This window comes from Anarrhichthys ocellatus, unplaced genomic scaffold (assembly GCF_004355925.1).
Source record: "Anarrhichthys ocellatus isolate YVR2014 unplaced genomic scaffold, GSC_Weel_1.0 scaffold4, whole genome shotgun sequence".
NCBI lineage: Eukaryota > Metazoa > Chordata > Actinopteri > Perciformes > Anarhichadidae > Anarrhichthys > Anarrhichthys ocellatus.
This window is the reverse complement of record NW_022280034.1, coordinates 13,607,887-13,632,240: the sequence shown is the minus strand read 5'-3', so window position 1 is coordinate 13,632,240 and position 24,354 is coordinate 13,607,887. Positions and strand designations below refer to the sequence as shown.

Genomic DNA, 24,354 nt, shown 5'->3' with positions numbered 1-24,354 from the left:
AGAGAGAGAGAGAGAGAGAGAGAGAGAGAGAGAGAGAGAGAGAAGGCGTCTGCTTCTAATTTAAAGTACTCCCTGGCTGTACTCCTCTGGGTCCTAACTCCCCTCTGTGTTGAGGCAGGCCACCAAGTGCCTCTTAAAGAAAAACACAAATTAAATTCATAAATAAAACCGTGTGCCTGTGGCTCGCAAGGGACCTCTGGTTGTTTGCCTTTATCCTTCTTATTCTTCTGTGCGCATCAAACAAAAGCGGGTCTCGTGCTCCTCTCCCTTGATAGAAAGCCGCATGTCTTATATCAGTGTGGTCAGTCTTCATAATGGGTAGTTACGTATGCAGAAGAGTAACATCTGTTAGCATGCTTTCAAGGAAGTCACGGATAATTATTTAAGATTGCATCGTAAATTAGGGGAAACTATCATATCATTTTATGTTTTTTTATTGATAAATGGTGTGATGGTAAATTTACTAGGAATTCTAATGCAACCAGAGCTATTACAAAGTGTCGTTGCAGTCGTCTTTTTGAAATGCCATGTAAACTAGAGACCTGGTCAAAGTATAATGGGCAGGGGATTATGTTAAAATAAGTAAGCCTTTAGCGATTGCCGGAAATGCCTTTTTTGTTGGAACTCAATTAGGCTCTCCAAAATTTGTGAATCACCGCAACCACGAGGTCCTTGATTATACGGTCATAAATGGGCACAGAAAATATTAGCACAATAAGTCCAAGTATGTGAGATTAACAGTGGACAGACGGACAAATACATACACACGCACGCACGCGACCACAAGCGTATGATCTCCCTGACAGGATAAAAATGTGGGGCCGAGGAGACATTCTGGTCTCAGGTGTCGAACTCCTGCTCTTTGTACGACCACCTCCCAACAACCTCCGTGCGGTACTTGCGAAAATTAGTATTTTATTTCCTGCAAAAATGTAATAATTTGTTTAATAATAGTAAGCATAATTTCCTGGGGACATGTTTAAATGATGAGGCAAAATCTCAGCAGACACATTTCTACCATCTCATTGTTTATGTCTTTATTTTGTACAACCCAATCATGAATATTTCTCTGTCAGATGAATTAAAACTCCTTATATTACCCACTGTCTCACACCTGTGGTATAGGCTCAGTGCTGTAGATTGCGAAAATAATATTAAGAGCATATTTCCTGTAAATCCCATTTTCTTGCTGCCAAACATTATTATTTTATAAGCTCACACAGTCACGGCTTTTCTGGTTGGGTTTTGTTGAACAAATTTGCCTTCCCCTACATAATCCGGTACGCTTGTCCACACATTTTTTGTTGTTGTCGCAATGTTCCATCTTTTGCTTGATTTGACAGAGGGGCTTTGCTTCTGTGAGGCTCCGGAGTAAAACTGCATTAAACATGTCACTCACAAGTTTTCCCTGAAACAAAATCTGTATTACACAACTATTCTGTGAACATGCAGGTCAGATAAATGAACGTGCACCACAGCGAGTGAACATGCTGAGTTCGCATTCCTGATGCTAATACAGGAGAAGGCCGGAGGGAGGGGGGGGGATAAAGCTAGCTGGCAAGATGTGGTGTCGAGCAAACGGTGTATGAGGCCAAAACTGCTGTGGAGATGAGTTGACTGACATTGTTTGGTTTCGTGAAAGATTTGACTTAAAATCTCCTTCATGCTGAACTACCCCCCAAAAGATTCACTTCCTCCATCTATGTTAGTGTGAAACCTTTCCAGGCAAACTGCTGCTGTTTCCTTCTGCAGTGCACACCTGTCCCTCAGATACAGTATATGGCGTTTGTTTCCACCAGCCTCTCAGGGTATTTTTCATCGATCCCACTCTCATTACTTCGTCAACCCTCCTCCCTCTGTGCTCATCTGTTGCTTTCAAATGCCACGGCTGGAGTCAAATTGCTTTGATTGAAACTTCTGACGGAGATTCGAGGAAGATCGACGGAGTCCGCCGTGCAGAGAAAATCATGTGCTCGGCCTATTTGTAATTTTTTTTTGTCAGTTTCGCTGCCAAATTTTGACACTTGAGTAAAACAATGTAGGTGAGAGAGAGAGAGAGAGCGAGAGAAAAAGCTGGGTGGACGAATGGGAGGTAGAGAACCGTTCATATAAATGCAATACCAGTGTTGGCCTGGAGCTCATTTCTGATAGGCTGGTTCGGTTCAGCGGTGCAGCTCATTGGTCATTTCTCTATAAGGGAAGTGGCCCCCAGCTTTCAGTGAGGCCCCTACTGTACCCTCAGTCTCTGGACTGACCATGATGACCAAAGACAAATTAGATTTATATGTTATTGTGGTTGTATAAACGTAATTATTGGTGCTGCTGGACCGAACCCGTTAATACAGGTGCGTGCCTCCCTTTGTGAGCGGCAAGGGGAAGAGCAGACAGCTGTTTGACCGCGGTGAAAATGTTGTTTTTGAAAGGCGGATTGTGGATTGAAGCAGAATATTCCGTCAGATAAAAACATGAAGTGAATTTTGAAAATGATAACACCTATCTTTTCTAATCAATTTAGACTTTTTGATACACAATTCTGAAACAACACTCTGCAGACATCACTGGAATCTGATTCTGTAAACTGCGTAATTCTAAAATGATCACTGGAGCTTATTCTTTATACCCGCAACTGTGCAGAAATAACAGCTTCAAACAGAATGAATAGACGTGCAAAAATGCATTTAGAATTCAAATATCAACGTTATGAACCAAGCTTTGAACTATTTGGTACAGCCCTAGCACACACACTGACTAACTGCAGGGCTTAATCAATGGGGAATGATATAACAGGTAAAAGATCGGGTGGTTGGTCAGTTGAACGTCTCATCCAGTGAATTTCAATTTAGTAGTTCTGACTTTGGGACCAAGACGCTTGTGAAAAAATATGCCGAAGTTGGTAGGCTACACCTGTTATGTCTTTGTGTCAGTTACATATTTAGTCAGCATTTCATATTCATGTAGCTCATCTCATTTTCAGGTTGTGAACACTAGGCTACCTACTGCGGTGCTTCCCCCTCCTCAGCCAACAACACATGCTTTTGGGTCTCAATGGAATCTTTGGGTTTTAGTGATTCATAACTTTACTTTCGAGCAAATGTTGAAAGCTAAATCTAAATTAATTCTGCGAGGGATTTGAACGGATTTAGTTTGTAAAGGCGGATTCAATTATGGATTCTGATGTAAAACAATCTTATCGAACCCCAGATCTAATTAGCATGTTTCGTCACACTGTCTGCCTTTGTGTGACGGCGGAATACAATAAATCATCATGCAGCTGTGCTTTTACATTTACATGCATACATATTTAATTCTACCTGCTCTATGTTATCAGGGTTGGCAGTGCTTTGGCTCTCAGGGATCCTCGAGGGGAAGCCCTAGCATAATGAGTAATTGTGCAATTCCTCTATACTTCAATTAACTCCAAATTATCCCATTTAATGAGTGTATAAGAACGGCTATTGTAATCATAAGTTTCCCTCCCACCACTTTAGTCCCCCCACGTACAGAGCAGACAATCACGATTCTGCAACGCAACTCTCCCCATATGACGGTTCCCTGGGGGCGAAAACTCCTCAAATGTTGTCCGTCTTAGTGATTCCGAATGATTGTGTTTGTGAGTAGAACATCGGTTATTCTGTTCCACATGCTACCTCCTCCCTTGTTGATGTGGTTCACAGCCTGCAGAAGACCATGAAATACCTCAACTAACACTTTAAACGACCGTAAACCTGGAGTCAGGATATTTCTAGGATATTGTTTCCGAGACGTACCGCGCCTGGCTGCTTGACCGCGATAACGTCCGGAGAAGACGGTCCATGGTCTGTCATTGGCCGGCGAACCTGCTTCCACGAGTGCCTTTTTTGGAACGCACCGGGACGTTGTGCAGCAGCTCAGGGACAGCGGTCGTGCCGTCGGAGAGATTAGGCCGCCGCGCCGCTCTTCAGCCAGAATGAGCCTGACTGATGAGCGAGCCTGAGACGTCTGGGCGCTACGAGCGCTCTTATAAATCAGGCCCCGTTCTGAATTATTTAGTAGGCTACATCTTTACCCCAGAGTAAATGGAGAGGGAGAACGGGAAGTAAAAAAAAAAGGGGGGGAAGATATGACCACCGGGGAAGAAAGAAGAATGAAGTGCTAATGAAATAGCGGGAGAGAAAGGGGAAGAGGTGAGAGATTGCAAAGAGAAGAGTGCTGGAAGCCACCTGCTTCAAATACAAATCGTCCAATTGCTGTTTGGTTTTCTTAGGAGTGATGAAAGGATTCAAAATTTGAAATCATAATCGTCCATTTATGCTTTAGGTTTTGCTTTTTTTATTTAGCCATGCTAGCACTAGGCTCTATAACCATGGTCCCCCCAGAGGATGGACCCTGCTGACTTTAGGGGGCCAAAAAGAAGTCTTCTATAGAAGTCTATGAGAAAATGACCCAACCCTCCAGGGTACGCTTTAGGGCACATGGCGTGTTGGGGGCAGGCTGGTGAAACAGCCATAAGACCTCTCGAGTCTTTATATAAGCAAACAATAAAAATTCTGGAAAAAAGGCCGTTGCACTTTCACCATTGTAGGGTATTGGAGAAGCATAATTTACTGAGCTTTAACAATTTTAGAGTGTTCTCAAATTTGTGCCTGGTCTATAGACTTTTAAATGGTTTGGCCCCTCCTCCACTCTGTGACTTTGTATATACTCGCTCAGCAACTTCTATTAGATCAGCGAGAATATCCTCTACACGAGACTGTACAATACCATTTTGCCGCACTACTTTTGGTCAATCAGCCTTCTCTGTAAAAGCAACACACCAGTGGAACACCCTGCCTGAAGGTGTGAGGAGCTGCAGCACTATTAGCACTTTTAAAGCCAACTTTAAAAGTCTTTTAAAAACTGCACAACACTGCACACACTGACCTCAATTCTTGTGGTCTTTTCAGACTTGATTTTATTGACACACATTGATTTTTGATGTGCTATTTGTGTGTCGCGCTGTATTGGGTGTCTTGTATGTTTTTTGTGGTATATCTCTGTATTATGTATTTTCCTTTTACTGTGTTATTGTCTTGTCGTTGTATGACCTGCGAAGGGACTGCAGATGCAAATTATAGCTTAAGCTACAATCTGGTACAGTGCATCGAATGGAGACATTTATGTTTAAACTGTACATGGTCCCTTTTAAATAAATAAAATAAAATAAATGGCCACCGCAGCATCGTGCGGTCTGCGAGTTGTCTGTTTTCATCTTAGTTTATCGAACAGTCTGGTTTTCTCCACAATGAGCACTGCTCCGTCACAGAGCAGCTATAGCAAGGCTGTACACTCCTGATATAAGCTGCGTACTTTCATTCAGCTTCAACCCACGACCCTCCTCCATCCTTTTTGACCTTTTACCGATGAGCTTTATTTTTTCTCTCCAATCACCACTCTTTAAATGTTTGATCCCATATCAGTCCCTTCTTTCCGGACACTTTTATTTTCCTCTCCGTCTCTGCTCTCTTCTCTTTCTTACTAGTTCTTTTTTAATTTTTTTTCCATCCTTCTGGTATGCTGCCTTCCCCCCTCAGCCAGAGTTGCTATGGTGATATGAGTTTTATATATATATATATACTGGGAGCTTCTTTTTCTTCTTCTTTCCCCTTCTTACTGGTTTTTCCCTTTTGTCTTTTTGTTTCTGACTGGCAGCTTTATGCAGAGGATGCAGCCATTGTTTCTGCCTGTGAGTTGCTGAGGCGTTCAGCTGCCCACTGTGTTTATTAGCCGTCTCTGGAAGAGCCCGAGGGTGGCTGTAGGGAAAACAGGTATCCCTTTCTTCCTGTTCTCTGGTACGGCCTTAACACTCACCTCCGCACTTTCCTCCCCCCTCCCCCTTTATCTACCTTACCTCATTTAGCTTCACTCTCTCCCCCTGTCCTCTCTCCCCTTCTCCACCTGTCTGTGTGCCTCGGCTCCTCTCATCCGTCCGCCTACCTAACACCGGCTTTCTCTTTCGCAGTCAGCTCATTGAAATACACCGCGCGTGTGTGTGTGCGTGTGTGTGTGTGTGTGTGTGTCCAGGTGTGTAAGTGGGAAATTCACGTGGAGGCTCAGGCACCAATACGCGTAGCTATCCGTGTAGCTACCAGGGGGTGTTTTGCAGGTGCAGCAAGCCACCGCCGCAGCACAGGGAGCAGGGATTGAAGTGAGGGGGTGGAGCAGCGAGGGGGAAGAAAGGGGAGAATGCAATTCGAGAGAGTGAAAAGGGTTTTGTAAAAGAGGGAAACCCCGTCTAGGGAGGGATGTGGGAAACATGGTTTGGCACAGAAAATGATATGAAGTGAGCTGAGTCATAAAAGATGAGATTGAGATGCAACTCAGGCGTTCCCTTCGAGGAGATTTGTTTGCTGGCTGCGGCGCAATTAATTTTACAGAAAGGGAAAAACAAAACACAGATCACAAAAGTAGGGGATGAAGTGAAGCAATAATATAGCAAGTGGACTTTAGGAGATACAAATATGAAAAAGGAGATTATTATTATTGAAATTGCTGGGGTTATTATAAAGACTTCTGACACACAAACACCATGCATGATCAAGGATTTTGAGCTTTTATTCAAATATGATTACTTGAATTGACCGTTCTCTAAGCCCCGCCTCTCCAGTAGTTACAGTTGCTGTGCCTCACAGTAAAGGCAGTTTATCATCAACGATGACAAGAGTTACCGCTCGCGATTCATAGTAATAGTGCAAGTAAAAAAAAAACAAAGGATGATGATAGACACTGATGTGTGAAAAGGCCACTCAAGATATTAACAGTGAACGTGAAATCAATCCCGATTAGAGCGTAAAGAGATACCGACACCACGACAAAGAGTATCAGTAATATAATACCCAAACAGGTATTATTAGATGACAGGCCATTATTACAAACTGGAGTATCTTTTTACATAAGCAAGGACGTATTTACTACTTGTACTTATCCTAGCAACAGTATGATGAATTTTTCGGAGTCAGAAACGAATGAATGAAAAGTGTGTGTGTGTGTGTGTGTGTGTGTGTGTGTGTGTGTGTGTGTGTGAGAATATAGGACCCTGGTTTCAAGCATGCACATTAAACCCCGAATGAATAAAGAGAACAGAATCTGTCTGAGTGACCTGTGGAGATGAGAAACGCCTGAGACAAAAGCTTAGAGAAGAAAGGAAAAGGTAGAGGTGGGAAGCATAAAGCGGAAGGATTGATGAAGCAAGGGACTTCCTCTGTGTGCGTGTGTGTGAGTGTGTGTGTGGGTGGGTGGGAGCAGTGAGGCAACCCGACGTACCAGAATACTAGATTCTAGAGTCACTTTATTTGCCAAAACAGTTGATTTGCTGAAATTTCATTGAATTCTAAATTTGAATCTTGTGCGTGTCCGACACCAGTTAGAACATTGACATCGTGCGCCGATGTGCTCAGAAGGTGAAGAAGATGATCCATCTCTCCCGTTTTTCTCACTATATTCACTGCTATGCAGTGCACCCACGCTGGCACGTGTAAACACAAAATGCACACACACACACACACACACACACACACACACACACACACACACACACACACAGGAAGCAAGCATCGGCTAGCCGTCACAGTGCCTGTGATCAAAGCCTAAAGCTTGTCTTCTCTCGCACGCGTGCAAACACCGACTGCCGTTTGAAACGGGCAAAATTACTGCAGGTGTGGAAAAGCGCGCTTCCATCTGTGTGTGTGTGTGTGTGTGTGTGTGTGTGCGTGTGCGTGCTTGTGTGTCCTACAGGAGCCCATTCAGCAACACTAAAGGCCTTTAACCCCCTAGGAGGCCTGAGTCAGCAAACCGCTGTCAATGAGGTTGAATATTAGAGCATGTGTGGGCGGATGATGTCTGTGTGTGTGTGTGTGTGTGTGTGTGTGTGCACGAGGGGAGGGGAGGGGGGTTGGGGGGGGGGGGGGGTGGGAACGAGTTTCATGAAATATGCATTATTGTCATGCGAGTGCAGGAATGATTGAGTACATGTTTCGTGGGATTGCTCTGTGTGTGTGTGTGTGTGTGTGTGTTTGTGTGTGTCAGGGATTTTCTCCTTTTGTTCCTGTGATTATGCGTATTATTTGCTCCGCTTCCTTCCACTTCCCACAGGCACACACACACACACACACACACACACACACACACACACACAGTACATAGCATCAAAGCGGCAACAGACCTAGCAGCATCTGTTTCTGCATAAATTATGGTTGATGAGGGACAGATAAAGATGTGCGGAGATGGATGGGAAGAGCTTTTGTGTTAAACGACGAGGAGGATTCGTGTTAAACGGATGGCTACACAGTGATTTTAAGGAATTAGCCCCACAGGGAAACACCGCCCGACTGCTGCTTCACCGGCAGCCGCGTCTCCGGCATGAAATTTAGAAAAGCGGAACTCGCCAACTCAGTCACATATTTCTGATGATGACGTAAGATGCGAAGAGGAAGGAGCTGTGGTGTTATGTATATGCTCTTAGGCAGAGCTCAACCTCCCCCCCCCCTGCTGATATACTGTAATTATCATACCCTTACGTAAGAGGACGTCCAGCAGCTTGCCTCGTTTTGGGGCCTCAGTACAATGAAGGTGAATGACATTTTGTTTGGTGGGAACATTTCTTTTGGGAGAAAGATATCTCTAATGGAGCGTCAGGCAGTTTGTAGCAGGGAGTGGGCCCATGCTGTGCAGATCAGTGAGAGTAACAGGGATATTGTTCCTGGAAAGACGGCTTAGTAGAGCGCCATCACTTCTTCTCCGTGTCCATAGCAACGAGTATCAGAATTGGTCGCTGGCACGGCAGGTCTTAATTTTGTTTACTTTTTCTGTGGTCAAATAGTTCCTGATTTCAGTCAACATCTTGTTAATTTTAGACCCTTTTACTCAATCGTATCGTGCACTGCAGGCTGCTTGTTTGAGTGTGACTTGATTGTATATTATTGAAGGCGTTGACATGTAAGAAACGATTGTTACTGGTTGAGTTTGAGCTAATTCTGCTTTATATGCTGTTTGGTAGTTTAATTTATGAAAACACGTCCTACTTTTTAAGCTGATCATAGGTTTTGAATGTAAAATCTGAAGAAGTAAGTAGCTGTAGCTGTAAATATGTGTATTGAAGGCAAATATTTTCCCCTAAAATGAAGTGCAGTAGAGATATAAAGCGGCCTGACGTTAAAAACACTGAAGTAAAGTACAAATACCTCCTAATTTTACTGTCGTACAGCTCTGGAGTAACTGTACTTTCCACGTTGTTTTTGGGCGGAGCCAGACGTGTCAGACGTGAATATCTCAAAATGTATAGAGGTATGTTTATGTCTATAAGAAAAAGTTTGTAAATTGAGACATTGGTCTAGTTTAACACCATGTAATATCTAGCTGTACTGTGTGTGTGGGTGTGTGATGGATTGCCTGTGTTAGGGGATGCCGTAATTCACCGCCACTGAAAATCTGACACAACACCACTGTTCCACTGACAAACTGGCTGCAACTGTTCTATATGGATGAGTAACTATGTAGTCAATTCACTTCCTTTGCCTCTGTGTGTGTGTGTGTGTGTGTGTGTGGCAATGGAGCATAATGTACGGTGTGTGTCGTATGTGTGCCTCGTCTTTACACCCTTCCTCCTTTGCGTGACGACGGAGCGTGTCCGTGAGGCGGGTGTGCCTCGCCTAAGTATACCCGAGGGATCTCCGAAACCGCGTCTCCCCGCTTCATCACAGCTGATACTACTACTGTACGTGTTTGGAGAGAGAGCGAGAGGCCGTGCATCACCAGCAGACGGCCCTGGTCGACCCCCTAACGCACACTCTCACGGCTCAGCGTTTCAACTCCACTGCTGAGAACACAGTCATCCATCACACTTAACGACACACCAACACACACTTGCACACATGCATATACTCAGGGAAACATATATATATATATATATCATAGACTATCCAAACATATGGGGATACTCACAAGCACTTTAGAATGTAACGTAAATAAACACATTCAAAAGGCAGAGTTACACACATATTTGAGATTTGCTGAGGTCAGCTTAAAAATCTGTTTCTTTTTGCAAACACTAAACAGACTGATATTCCCTTTGCTTAAACAGCTAAATTAGGTATGTCCTATCAAGCTGACGTACGATTCTAAAGTACATTTATATATTTTAAAAGTAAATGATTTATAATTTCAGTCCCGCTTGATTTGCAAAGCCCCGAGAAATGTTGCTGGGCTTTGAGGCGATGTTGGGCGTAATGACCACTTTATATCCCGTGCACCGTCGGTACAGAAGGAACAGCTGCGAAACGAGTCCCAAACAGCCCGTTTCGTATTATCCGGATTTAATCCTTTTGGTCCTTGAAAATTTGAAAGGCCTAGAAATGAGGCGTTAAAAAGGGAAGTCAGCCCGCCGTAGCCAGAGGAAGCACAAGCTCTCAACTTAACACTTGAGTTCACTTAACAGGAGATTGACACCTTGGGCCATGACACTGTCAGAAATGTGACAGTTTTTATCTCTAAGTTCAAGCAAGTCAAAGCATTTCAGAACAGTTAGCGAAAGATCTTGGTGCTGGTTAAATATTTACAAAGTTGACACTCGTATGAGGCACCAGATTAGACCGTTGTCCTTTTGTTTAAGATCTTTTCAACTATTGCAGAATTGTAATTCTCTCCCATAAAGTATACTATGACATCTCAGTGAAACAAATCCTTTCAACCTTTTGGGATTTTACTGCGCAAGTGTACCCAAATGATATGATGCATTACATCTCCTCTTTTAACTCAGCCAATGCAGAAGGGCCATAAACTGCCGTTCCTCAAGTGGCCACTTAAGGTTGGCTCCATGGGCCAGTAAATGCCCATAGACCCCCATGTTATCATGCCCAATATGACGGCAGAAATAATTACAGACCTTGCTAACTAAGCTAGCTAGCTAGTGCTGGCTGACAACTAACGTTACATGGTGAATAGCGTTTGTTATGCTAGCAGTGCTGCCCCTGTGAGGACTCGCTGTTACCTGGCTCCATCCTTTCTCCCAAAATGTGTTCACCTCTGGCTCCAAAGAAACAAGATGGCGACGGCCAAAAAGTCAAACTCGAGGCTTCAAAGTGACAGTCCTACAAACCCCTTCTTATACTCTGTATGACTTCTTTCCCTGACCTTAACCAAGTGTTTTAGCATACACCTGTGACACCGGATGTGAACCCAGGCCTTGAGTGTCAATGTCCTGAGTATAACCCAAGCAGCAAAGCTGCAAAACGTATTTGGCAACACAAATAAGCAGTATATAAATGTATTTTGTACTGTCAGTGGCGCGGCTGTGGGAGATCGTGAGCACAGAGAGGCGGATGAGAGGACGGTGGTGACGGAGCTAGCTTTGGAGGGCAGTAGAGATGAAGGTAAAAGAGAGGCCAATGCTTTATATGTGGTGAGATAGTTGCTGCTGGTAGCCCACCGCTGCTCTGTGTAAAACAATAAAAGCCGATTCATCTCTACATTCCTCAGCTGGTTGTAAAACCTGCTTTGCTCGCTTTAAACGAGGGCTCTGCCAGTCGTTTTCCCCTACATAGGCCTCTTCTTCTTCTTCTTCTTTCTCCTCTTCTTTGTTGTCCTTATTTCTATTCCTGTGTAAGTGCGTCAAGAGGGAGTCAAATTCTTTACATGTGTACGCATACTTGGCCAATAAAGGTGATTCTGATTTGTCTACCTCTCCCCTCTTCAGAGAAAATCTTTCCGTCTCCTCGCTTCCTCTCCTGCGCGTTCAACGGCGGCACCCGAGCCAATCCGAGAACCCCGCTGTGATATGTGAACGTCTGTGTGGGGGTGGGGGGGATGGGGGAGATCCTCGTCCAAAATCAGAGACGTCGAGTGGTTTCTGCCCGTGGCGCAAGAATAACAAGCCAATCTTGTCGTGTTTCCTTGCGAGGGCAGGGGGGAAAAAGCAAAGGGGATCCAATCAGCCTCATTTCAGCTTCATTCATGGCCCGGGCCGACTCGTTTAACATTCCTCGCCTCTCCACTTGCGTGAGACTCCCGTCGTGCTGCTGGCTGCAGCTTTATAATCTGATAGGAGCAGTTATTAAAGTCATATCCCTGCACAAGGATTATGACTTGCTGAGGTTGGGAATCGAAGGTTTTTCCCGCATGGTTGTTGCATAATTCTAACGCTGCACAGAAATCCATGTGGTCTCCACAGCTCTTTTTCTTCTTGCATATAATAATTTTGAAATGCAAACTCTTACCCTGCGGTGTAATTTAGTATGTGTATTTAATTGAAATTGGTATTCTGTGTTTTAGGTACCACATTAAAGGGGGATACTCTTGGATGTCAAAGTCAGTGTACCAGTCACGGCGACTAACAATCAGCCCATGAAATGTGTTCTATAACGTCTGCTGTGGCCATCGGGCTTGAGTAATCTTAGCTTGGTGTTGGGGAATCTGTTACGCTTTTTTAAGTCTTTTTTTTTTTTTTTTTTTTGCGCAGTAATTGTGTATAGCGCTTCGAGCACTGCCATAACGTGGGTGACCCACGCCTGGCACTGTGCCTGAACGCATCCCACCGAGAGTCTACAGCCACGCTAGCATCTCCGTGAGGATGCACTCGGGCACATGTTGAATAACTGGAGGACTCCTTTAACGCCATCTTTTGTAGTGTAGGCAATAGTCCATTTTATACAGAACGGACAGAGAGTAGGGATTACTAAGGAAGCTGATTGTGTAGCTTCAGCTTTGCAAACTAACGTTTTTTAAAAGTGCAAATGTGCATGTTTTGTTAACCCGTCTGCCGATGAAATCAGCGGCAAGTGGAAGTTGGGTTTAGAGAGTAGCAGAATGATTCCATGTCAACTTTCCACCTTCAGCCATGTCATCGCAAACGCACGTGGCGTGATATTGAGAGCCGGAGGTTGCTCTCCTGACTCTCTTGGCTGTTGTCACATCCTGTGCCTGGATACACTTCCTGGTTGACTGGTGGTTAACGGGGGGGGGGCTGTGCTTTGTCCGAGAGCAGCTCTGCCTTGAATCACACTGCTTTTATAATGGGAGCAAAGCATAGCCCACTCTGTGTGTGTGTGCGGGAGTGTGTGTGTGTGTGCGCGTGTATATGAGTCCATGCTTATTTTTGCAGCATCCCCCCCACCCCCCTCTCTCTTGCTCTTACTCCCATGTGACCAGCCTTAAATTACTCTCTGCCAATATTCCCATTCTTCCCCTCCTTCCAACCCTTCCTCACTTTACTCTTTCATCTCACTTTCTGCATCCCCCCTGACCGCGTTGGATCCATTTCTTTCATTCAGCGCTCCCTCCGTCTCCTTTAGCCCCCCCCCCCCTCTCTCTCTCCCTCTTTTCCCTTCCCTTTCTTTCCTCTGTGGTTCCATGGCTTTGCAGGAATTTCTCCCCAGCTCCAGTCCACTAATCAATTCCCCTCCTGAGTCAGTCACTTATCTTTCTCTTTATTACTCTCCCCCTCCATCTTCTCCACATCTATTCGACGTGCTTCATTCTCCCATTTTCTACACCACTCTGCAGCCCATCCCCATGCCTCGTGCCTCACCTGTTCTTCTTTTTTACCCATCACAGCTTCCCCCCTCTCCCTGTCCAACCGCCTGTATTTGCTCTCCCTCTATCTCGCTCAATTTCTCTCATTTTGTCAGCGTTATCCGGCGATTTGCTCCCTCCCAAACCTCCCACTCCCTCCTCCCCCGTTGCACATCCCTCTCCTCTTCTCTCTTCTCCGCCGGCTGTGTCTTTTATGGGAACTGGTGGGAGGCTGCGGCGGTCCATCTTGAGTTATAGTTTGTTTTGATGTGCTGGTATAGATAGAGATAGAGGCTGAAGGACCGGAGCACTGGGAGAGGAGAGGAAAGGAGAGCATAAAGACAGGAATAGATACATTCGGCCAGGGGAGAAACAAGAAGAGAATGACGGAGCAGACCGAAAGGAGAGGAGGAAGTGTACAGTATGAGTGATGGCTCACTTCACAATGGCCTCCCAGTCGGCCCTCAGGACCACGGGTCTGAATGAATTAAAGTGGGCCGCCAGAGATGCTCTGACTGCGTGAAGGGATACAGTGATGGAGGGGAGAGGAGAGAGAGGCAGTGCCCTGCGTGTCGGGGAGACGGAGGGAAAACCCCTGAAAGGTCCCCGGGTGGCGTGAGAACCATGCTAAAGCTACAGATGGCAGCCCGCGAGGATTATGCAAAGAAAGCAAAAAGCAGATGACTGAGCACACTGAACATGCTTTGTTCCAAGGCTTTCGAGGGAATGTCTGTCGATTTGTTTCGCCACTGATTCACGTACAGTGTTGTGATTCCGAGATCAGAAGATGAGTTGATCTGAAAGATCAAATCAATTCAAAACAAAAGACCCGTACTGTCAGATTGTTTTTTTTGATCTGCCGCCGCTTTCAGCAAAAAAACAATTGTCTTTAACTGTCACAAAAACGTTACATATAACTGTTTTTGATCCGTTAACGCTACAGCTCAGGATACATTCGGCACAACACTGTTAACAAGATGTGAACATAAGACATGTTAGCCAACAGTTGGCTATTTATTTACACATCCAACGGACACGAAGAGAAAAAAGCTTCAGACACTAAATGCACCACTATTTTTACCAGCTAGCTGCTAACTTTGTCGCGTGCTGTTTGGTGCTTAGCAGGTAGTGCTCGGTGGGTTTATCGGAGCCTTTTTGGTGAGAACAGCTGCCTGCTGCGACTGTGGAATAGAATGAGACTGGTGACACCAGAAACAATAAAGTCGCAGGCTGGAAAACTAAAAAAAAAAGACACCTAAAAACTCTCCAGGTAGCATGAAGTAGCAAATGGCTAGCACTACTGTAATTGCATGTTCATGTAGCACGTTTTTGCTGTTTGCTCATTAGGTTCGGTGGTGTATCTTTCAGGTAAAAATGGTTATCACAAGCTTTTAAGCTGAGCTCCTTCCCGTATGTGGGTGTTTAGGATGAATATATCACTGCATGTTCAACATGTCCTCATCTAGTGTTTGTTACGACATGCACAGCTAGCTGTTGGTAGCTAACGGGATGCAACGGCGGTCTCCCAAACCATCCTCCCTAACAACTTCCTTCCACCTCCGCCCTTCGCTTCTGAGACACAGACGTCTGAATTCCCATGCCATGCAAAGGTCCTTGTCAGGTACATGTAACTATTGGTCCTGAACAGTCCCCAAATGCAGGTCACTGCACAAAACCGTGTCTTTGAAGCAATGTATTTCCCCTCAGCAAGCACACTGGATTTTCAGCTTCACTATAAAAGCCACCCTGTGGTTCACCATTTAAATGCATCTAATGTGAAGCAGCAGCAGAAGCAAATGTTCGTCGTAGTTTGCCTTAGCAGTAACTTAATATGCAGAGAGCGACCAGTGAACAATGGGGCTTCTATCAATGAGATACAATTACAAATGGTAACGGTAAACTAGAATAGAATAGAATAGAATAGAATAGTACTTTATTCATCCCCAAGGGGAAATTGGTAGTCAGTGATCCAGGAGATGGTGGATGCGTTAACCCCCACCACCCGCAGCTTCTCACTCAGCAACACTGGTTGGATGGTGTTGAATGCACTGGAGAAATCAAAGAAAGTGATTCTCACAGAGCCACCGGTTCCATCCAGGTGCGACTAAACTCGTTGCAGCAGGTAGATGATGGCGTCGTCCACCCCCACATGAGGCTGATATGCAAATTGCAGAGGGTCCAGTGAGGATTTCACCTGCGGTCGAAGGTGGGCCAAGACCAGCCTCTCCAGCACCTTCATCACATGAGATGTGAGGGCAACTGGTCGGTAGTCATTGAGGCCAGATGGTGTCGTCTTCTTTGGTACGGGAACCAGGCACGACGTCTTCCACAGCACCGGGACTTCCTCCTGCTTCAGGCTCAGGTTGAAGGGGTGTTGAAGGACATTAGACAGCTGTAATGTACATGCATGCGTTGTTTCCTGTGTAGGCAAGTTGAATCTGTTTTTCTCGTGAGTACAGTCTCGATTGAACTCACTGCTCAAACCCGGAGCGTTTAGAAGAATGCCATTCCCCATTTTCTCACTTTTCGTTCTGTAGCTTGAGTCACATTCATGTGCACTGAGTCACTAACTTCATTACGCTTTTATTAACACAATAAACTTCACTTGGTTCATGTCGGGTAATTAATACAAGTGTCGATGGCCATCCGCAAGCATCCAAATGTTGGCATCAAAGTTGTTGGAGCCTTTACCGGCGAGCGGTTAGTCAGCCAAGAACAAAAATCTGGCTTTACTTTGTGCATTTTGGAATTTCCAATTTTTTTTCCACAATCCACAATATGGTTTGAACTCTGTCCTTTCAGCTTTTCAAAGTCGTAAAAAGCCTTTCCAACAATGTTCTTTCTGTATTAATTAACTCAGGATGTTTTTTCTCTCAGAACGTTGTGGAAGCTGTACGAGTCCTTTTACTTTAGTAAAATAAAGGTGAAATAACAGCATTGCTGCTTGGGTAGGATATTGTAGTACTATTTCCACCACTGTCTCTTTTTCCTCTGCCTGCCCTTTTTGTTCTCCCTCCTCTTGTTGATTTGTACGGTACTCCCTCAACCCCTCTCTGCCTCAACCCCTTCTCCTCTCCCATACTTCCCTCCCTCTTGGGCCTTGGGCTGGTATGCGACCTCTCTCCGCCACCTTCTCTCCCCTGCTCTTTCCCTCTATCCCCACGCCAACGTTTTTCTTGCATTTTCGCAGCCCATATTGCAGCGATTTGCGCCATCTCTCACGATCAAAGTGGAGCCACTAAGTTCAGTCGCATTCACGTCCCTAAGAGGGTCAATTGAATCACAGCCGCTTTCTCTTTCATCTTCGGATCCCCTCGCCTCTTCTCTGCTCTCTGTCTGGCTATGTGGCTCTGCTATTTGTCAGTGAATTTACATTTCTGCGGCCCTGTCCGAGCCAATCCATTTCCGTCCTCTTTTTTTTTTTTTTTCTTCTCTAGCTTCACTTACATTTGCCGTCACTGTCTTCAGTCAGTCAGCTAAGTAAACAGGGCCAATTTATCTAGATTCTTTTTTTTTTTTTTTTACGTCAGAGACGTCCCACAAGCTGCGTCTCGGGTCACGGGTCATTATTTCTGGACCTCTGAGAAGGGACCGTTGACTCGTGGCCTGACGGGGAACAGCCCCTGTCCACGCAAAAGCAAAACAGACAGCTTTGAAATAAAGTCACTGTGCCGAGCGCCAAAACGGTGTCCACATCTGCTCCAGTTTGAAAGTGAAGCCAGCTGAATATGTAGAGAGAGGCGGCGGCAGCAGCTGTGACAGTGTTCAGTCGCTGACGTGGAAATCTGTGATCCGATATGACTTGATGCATGAAAGGTGAAGGCTTCCTTTGATCGGCCCTGTCAGGACCACCGAGAGGGAAGACATTTTACAGGACAGCTTGATTTATGAGCTGGCTATCTGCATGTAGAATAGAGTCCAGTGGAGGCATCACTTCATGGGAAGTTTTCTTTTGTTTCTGTCCAAATATCCCATATTGCATAAAAAACAATGTCTGCGTTTATCTTCTTCTCCAAACAAATGATTGTTGCCACAGGAGTGGGCTGTATATCATTTTAAGGCATGTATGAGTTTATTTTCTGTTGATGTGAAATCTAAACTCCACTTACAGCCTTTGACCTTGAAGGCAAATACAAATTAGTTACTGCTGTCAGCGAGTGTGTGCTGGGATCCGGTGGAAACCTCCGGTTCTGAAAAGTGAAGCCAACGTGGAAGTGCCTTAAACTTGCATTCTTTCTCATGGCCAGCAGGGCTCGACTCCTCTGGTTGCAAAAAGAAGTCTGATTGTATAGAAGTCTATGAGAAAATGACTCTACTTCTCACTTGATTTATTCCCTCAGTAAACATTGTAAACATGACTTAATGGTCTCAGTTTCTAGTTTCCAGTCTTTTTCAATACAGCACAATGTTCATTTAGTAAATTATGGTCCATTTGAATGTAAAATAGACCATAAAGCAGGGTATGCTTTAGGGCAGGGCTACCTTGCAATTGACAGGTTGCTCCCACGGCGTTGTCCAGTCTGGGAGTCGTCCGTGTTTTTACCCTTTCACAGCAGGTTTTCGGTTCATTAAAAGTCAATTGTGACATTCTGGCTGCCTAAAAATATGTTATTCAGCTTTTGGTTGTACTTGGCTCCACCCTCCTAAGTCACTTCTGGTTGCAGAAAACCAAGGTGGCGAAGGCCAAAATCCAAGATGGCAACGAGCAAAATGACGAACTCGAGGCTTCAAAAGGGACGTCCAATGCTAATCTACGTTAGATGTTTTGTGACCAACTGGGAGTACATTTAAAGGGATAGTGAGGCTTCTTTGACAAAAGGTCACTCACCGGTTGTTGAATTGATGCATGGCTTTGTTCAACTGGTTTATCAAGGCCCAAAAAAATGAGGTGTTCCCGTTAACCTTCCCTGGCTGAAAAGGTTAAAGCAGACAGATATGATGAAGGTGCGCGCTCTGTTGTTGTCTCAATCACAGCCTGCCCCGTGTCTCCCGGCTGCTGCTGTTTATCTCGTCCTAATCTCTGCAGCCTCAACTTAAGTCCTTCAGCCACAGGCGCACTGCACTCTCCAGACCTGAGTAGACCCATGGCTGCCCCGATAACACAAACACACGCGCACTCAGCTGCACACGTGCCCAGACGCACGCACGCACAAGTGGCCAGGAAGCCCGAGAGAGGCTAATATAGCAAGACCCGTCCTATCTGAGCGGGAGTGTGTCTCTGTTGTGAGTGTGCGAGCGATAAGAGAAGTGGTAGAAGTTCCGTCCTAATCAGCGGCCGTCTTTCTCTGATGGCTCTCTTCACCGTCCACTCAAAGCACCGCCGCATCTCCGAAAAACAAACACACACACACACACCCTCTCCACAACAGCAGGCAGATGCTCGGGCCAGACGTGCACACACACACACACGTCCGCACAGATACCAACAGAGAAAGTGGAATGCAGTTGAGTTTAAACACACAGAGTCAGTTTACAGACCGATTCAGACTGAGTAGCATTTTTATGAGATACACTCACCTGCAGTATGTAGTTGAGCTGATGGCTACGTCATAGCAGGCAATTCAAGCAGATTTAAGTTGGACGAGGGCGGCCTTTCGACCATATATCATCCACTGTGTTCGTTAAGTTGTCAGCCCTTTTAATTCACGGGCTTATGGAACAGTCGCTTCATGTCTACTGGGCTACTCAGAAATACAATCATTTAGCGCACAGCTGCGTAAACATACTTTTCTATAAAGACAAAGAAAAGTTTGACATCAATTATATTCGTCAACGACCAAGACACGGCGATGAAGACACGGCACCGACGTCATTAAAATCTACTTAACACTGCATGCAATATTGTTGATGAAAAAAACTACTTTCCTAAAAAACTAAAAAAGTAGATGAAATATTCATTTTTTTGTGTGTTGCGCGCGCCATATCAGGACTACACCGGCAGCACACAATGAGCTCGGCTTATTTACTTTGGTTAAAGTTAACAATGACAAGGTAATATAGAAGCAATGTTAAAAACTATACTTAAAATTATTATGCTTTTCTTTGACTGAGATAAGAATAAAATGTTCAAACTTCAACTAAAATGTCACCCAAAAAAAAAACTGAATATGATAACAGATATTTGACAAAAACATCAAAACATTTTTCATTGTAATGTATGACATACAACTAAATGTCAGACATAACAAGTAATTTAACAAAGTTATTACTCACCCTTTAACTACATTGTCTTTCAACATTACTTCCCTGAATGCATCAAATACAAAGAATAATTCCCTGAAAACCACTATGGTGCACGTGCAGTTATTTTGGTTGCTTCCCAGTGTTTAGAGGGATGGAGAGGAGATACTTCTGGGTGAAAACAGCATTAGATAATCCCCTAACTGTAACAATAACAGAACTATCATCACCAAAACTCTTTGCTACACACACACACACACACACACAGACGCACATACGCTCACGTCCCCATCCGCAAATCAGTGTGGGAATGTTTGTGCCAGCACCGAGCGTCTTCTGCTGTGTTGATGTTGTGATTATAGGGGGTGTTTAAGGTTGAGGATGACTCATCTCACACACACGCTCACGTACACACACACACACGCTCACGTACACACACACACACACAAACACATCATGCACCCACAGTAATCTAGATAAAGATCATCACTCACTCGCCCTCTCCTCCACCCTCTCGTCCTCTGACAATGCTTACAGCTCACCAGGATTTATCCTCACCATATCACCGGTTAGAACATCTTCCTGTAAACGCTTTTAATTCTGACATGCCGCTTCGGGGGTGGTAAAACAACAGCAATAGCGAGGAGTCAAATTAATTGAAGTCGTTATCAGAGATGGTTTTAAAGTGGTATTTTATCTCCGCGCCGTGTGTGCGTTTCATTAGAACGAGCCATATTCACGACTCGGCTCAGGGAGATTCTTAGCATAAAGCGAAGTCCTCCCGCTCTGTTTCTGTCCCCCTACTTGTTTCATTTTTTTTTGTTTTTATCCTGGGAGGCACATTATTCACAGACGGGCCTAAAGTCGGTCAGAGGGCCTGCGCTCAAGAAGATTTATCGCTCCTCGTGCTCGACGTTTCCATTTCTGTAAGGCTCTTGTTTTACTTCGCCGCTCACTTTTTCACTCATTGAGGATCACGTATTTATCTAGGCATGTAAACACGCTCCGCATCGCGCTTCGTGCTCGACTAAAGCCTCATGCACTGGAAATCAAGTAACAGTTTAAAAATATGTTTCCGTCTCTTTCTCAGCAGTTTCTAAGCTCAGAGACGGGTCAGACGTCTGGACAAACTTTGTTCGAACCCACTGAACTTTATCTTACAGCTACAATGGTATGTGGGCTACACAAAGGTATGGCCCACAGACTAAACAATTTCAGAGCAGTGATTCCAGGGACTTGGGATCTCACAGACATGAACAAGGGGAACTCAACACTACGGGGAGGGAAAGATACAAAGCGGAAGAGGTTAAATATCTACTTGTCTGCGAGTTTGGAGCTTTCAGCCATATCTCACCGTCTTCATCACAGGCTTTCTAAATGTTGCCATAACTTTGCCAGATTCACTGCTATAGGTGTCGCTACGATACCGCATTCTGTGTTGAGACCAAAATAACAGAAATACACCGTTGGTTGTTCTTAAACAACAATTTGTACAACCACCATTCTGTCTTTGCATTACACCTGATGAAGCAACATTTGGTTCAGTACTTTACCAACTTTCCCTTAGAGGTTAGTTTGTTTTGTTGTGTCCGAACACAGGACTTTTGTTTTCAGTATGTGGTTGGCTCATAGAACTGTGTCTAAGAAATGGATGTAGTTGGCGCAAGGTCACCTGTTGGTTTGTGAAGCCTCGAGTTCGGCATTTTGGCCGTCGCCATCTTGGATTTTGAGTGACCACTTAAGTGACCATATTTGGCCTGCGGAGGAGTGACGTCGTGGTAGAGACGGCATGGTAGAGACGGCGTGGTAGAGACGGCGTGGTAGAGACGGCGTGGTAGAGACGCCCCATATGGCTCTGGCAGAAACCTGTCAATCGCAAGATAGCCATGCCCTAAAACATACCCTGCCTTATTGTCTATTTTACTTCAAATGGGACCATCATTTCGTAAATGAACATGATGCTGTATTGAAGATGACTTGAAACTAGAGATTGAGACCATAAACTCATGTTTTCAATGTTTACTGAGGGAATAAATCAAGTAGGGTTGTTTTGTCATAGACTTCTATACAATCCGATTTATTTTTGCAACCAGAGGAGTCGCCCCGTGATGGCTATTAGAGAGAATCAAAGTGTAACGTACTTCCTCATTGGCTTCCCTTTTCAGAACCAGGGGTTGCTGCAAAGGGCGGGTCCTAGTTGCCAGCTACGAAGCCAGGTGACCCAGCGAGTGAGCTACATTGTGATGCTGGAGGAAATAATTGTAAACACTGTCAAACCTGTCCAGCCTTTTCTGTCCCTAATCCCCCCCCCCCGTGCTGCCTCCGTTGTACAGCCTACAGCTGCCTGCAGCCCCATAAGGAGCCCCAGAAAGGAGATAGGTGTTGCGGTAGACAGATGAAGGGACTGGGCCGGCCGAGTCTTGAACAGTGGGGGAAAGTCCACAGGGAGAGATTTGTTCTGCTCTCGTCTTTGCTACGCTTCACCGTCCCTCCTTCTCTCTCTCTGTTTGACTTCCCATGGCTGTGCTGTGATTTGTTTTAATGCTATCTGCTGCTATTCTCAGAGGCTCTGTTGCTACGAGGATGGACGGTGTGTATACACTAGCCTTAAGTGCGGCGTCACATCAACACGGCCATGGCTAAGTGTGTGTGTAAGTGTGTGTGTGGTGGCTGGGCAGGGGGGGGGGGGGGGGGGGGGGTCTTTGACAAAGAGAAAAGAGCCAGAGGGACTTGAGCTGGCATGTAGACAAGAATGGCTTCACTCCACAATTTAAAAGACAATTTTATTATCTATTTGTTGACAGAAACTCCCACGACACCCTGGGAGCAAGAAGCCGGACTCTCGTTTCGCAGTGTCTCGCTCGCAAAGAGAACGCCACTTTTTACGGCGTTAAAGAGAGCGCGTCTCGGGAGCAGCAATCTCCGCTTGTGGTGGCAGCCATTTTAGCCATCTTCACGGTGGCATTGCGGTGCAGTCCCAGTTGATTATGTTGTTGTCGGTAGCTGTGGCCTCGTCTCTCCGCTCTCAGTAAGCCACTGTGCAAAGACAAGACACAAAATTGGGTAATATACGACTTTGGAGACCTGCGATTGCTCAGAGCGCGGGACTTTATTGCATGTTGTGAATCCGGTGCATATGGTTCTGATTTGGGTTACTTTTCTTCTTTTTTTTTTCAAGCTGGAGCGCAGACACAGACATTCAGCCACACACACGCAGATGCAAGCTGACAAACATGGAGAAATATGCACACACACATAGCAGCGACGCAGATATTGTACACACTTAAGCAAATCAGCCCTTGCGGAGCGGCATGTTTTCCTTTTAAAATCATTATAATCCCTGATGCCTGCTCTTTGGCTGTCTGACCCCGCTATGGCTTATTGCTGATGGCTGCTCTTGCAATTAATTGCCGGTCATGGTCAGTGTGCCCCTTATCGAGTCGGCTTGATTATATATCCTGTGCTGGTCATGGACTCATTACTTTAAAAAGCCCGGCACTGACAACTGTACATTACAGCCGAGGAAATCGGGATCTGACACATCTTTGTTGCTGTAATTCAAGCTCAGGGAAGATTTCACCGGGCCAAGACGATTTGACCTCGCAAAATAGTTTCCATCAGTCGAAATCAGCTTGTTGTGGAGTTTCTGAAGGTGGTCTTTTGCTCATAGAAGTCGAGCATAAACGATGGGCGGGAATGGAGGGTGAGTTTTGGAGAAAAGAAGATTGAGTTGAAGTGTGGGGGAAGATGTACAGCGTAGCTGCCAGGAAATGACGGTTCATGAACATACAGTAGCTGCACTCAAATATGCACCAGGCATCCTTTGGAAAGTGGTGTGTGGTTGCTCATTTTCTCATTTCGAGAGGGAACAAACGCGACTATTCATGAACAAGCATAAGTATTTTGCTTCTATTGTGTAAAGGGAGTGTTGTTTTTATTTATCAAAAAAAAAAGGCACACCAGTAGTGCAACGTTATCGCCATACGACAACGTCAGTGTTCTCTGCAAGAAAACCTTTGGTCAAGGTATGGCTAGGGTTAGGTCAATACAACACCTGGCAATCCTTGCCTCATAAAGTGCGAGTGAATGTTGGAGTGGGGCGTAGGTCCTGAGGTGACAACCTCCAAGGGATACTGGAATGAGTCGTGATAACCACTATAAAATGGATTCAGCTTCACCTTTGTTGGTGTAGAAGATGGATTTGTATTGCCACATTTCACTGTGAGTGTCCGTACAATTCACTGTATGATTTTAAGAAAAAGGGACCATACATTTAACTTTTAAGCTAAAACAAATAGGGGAAGAAATGTGTTGAAATGGAGACAAAGGTACCCATTGTTCACCAGCGTGAGCGATCGTTCGAGAACGTCCTCTGGCTCTGACACAAGAAGGTCTGGTGAGGGATTTGGTGGAGGCACACCACATGCCAGCACTGTGCATGTATGTAAAGACACGGTGCCCACCCAAACTGTTGACAGAGATGGCTTTAAGGCAACGGTGAAAAACACTGCATTCACAGGATGTAATGCCAAGCCGCAAAAACTTCACACAAAACAGAATCCTGAAACTTGTACAGCAGCTGTCGTCAGAAAGAGGAGCAAATGGCGCGCACACACACACACACACACACACACACACACACACACACACACACAC

General features: G+C 45.1%; 1 protein-coding gene across 13 annotated transcripts in view; it reads left to right on the top strand.

Moving 5' to 3' along the window:
• The window catches only part of cacna1g (calcium channel, voltage-dependent, T type, alpha 1G subunit), a 211,380-nt gene that overhangs the window by 14,484 nt on the left and 172,542 nt on the right, over positions 1 to 24,354 (top strand). The window lies entirely within an intron of this gene.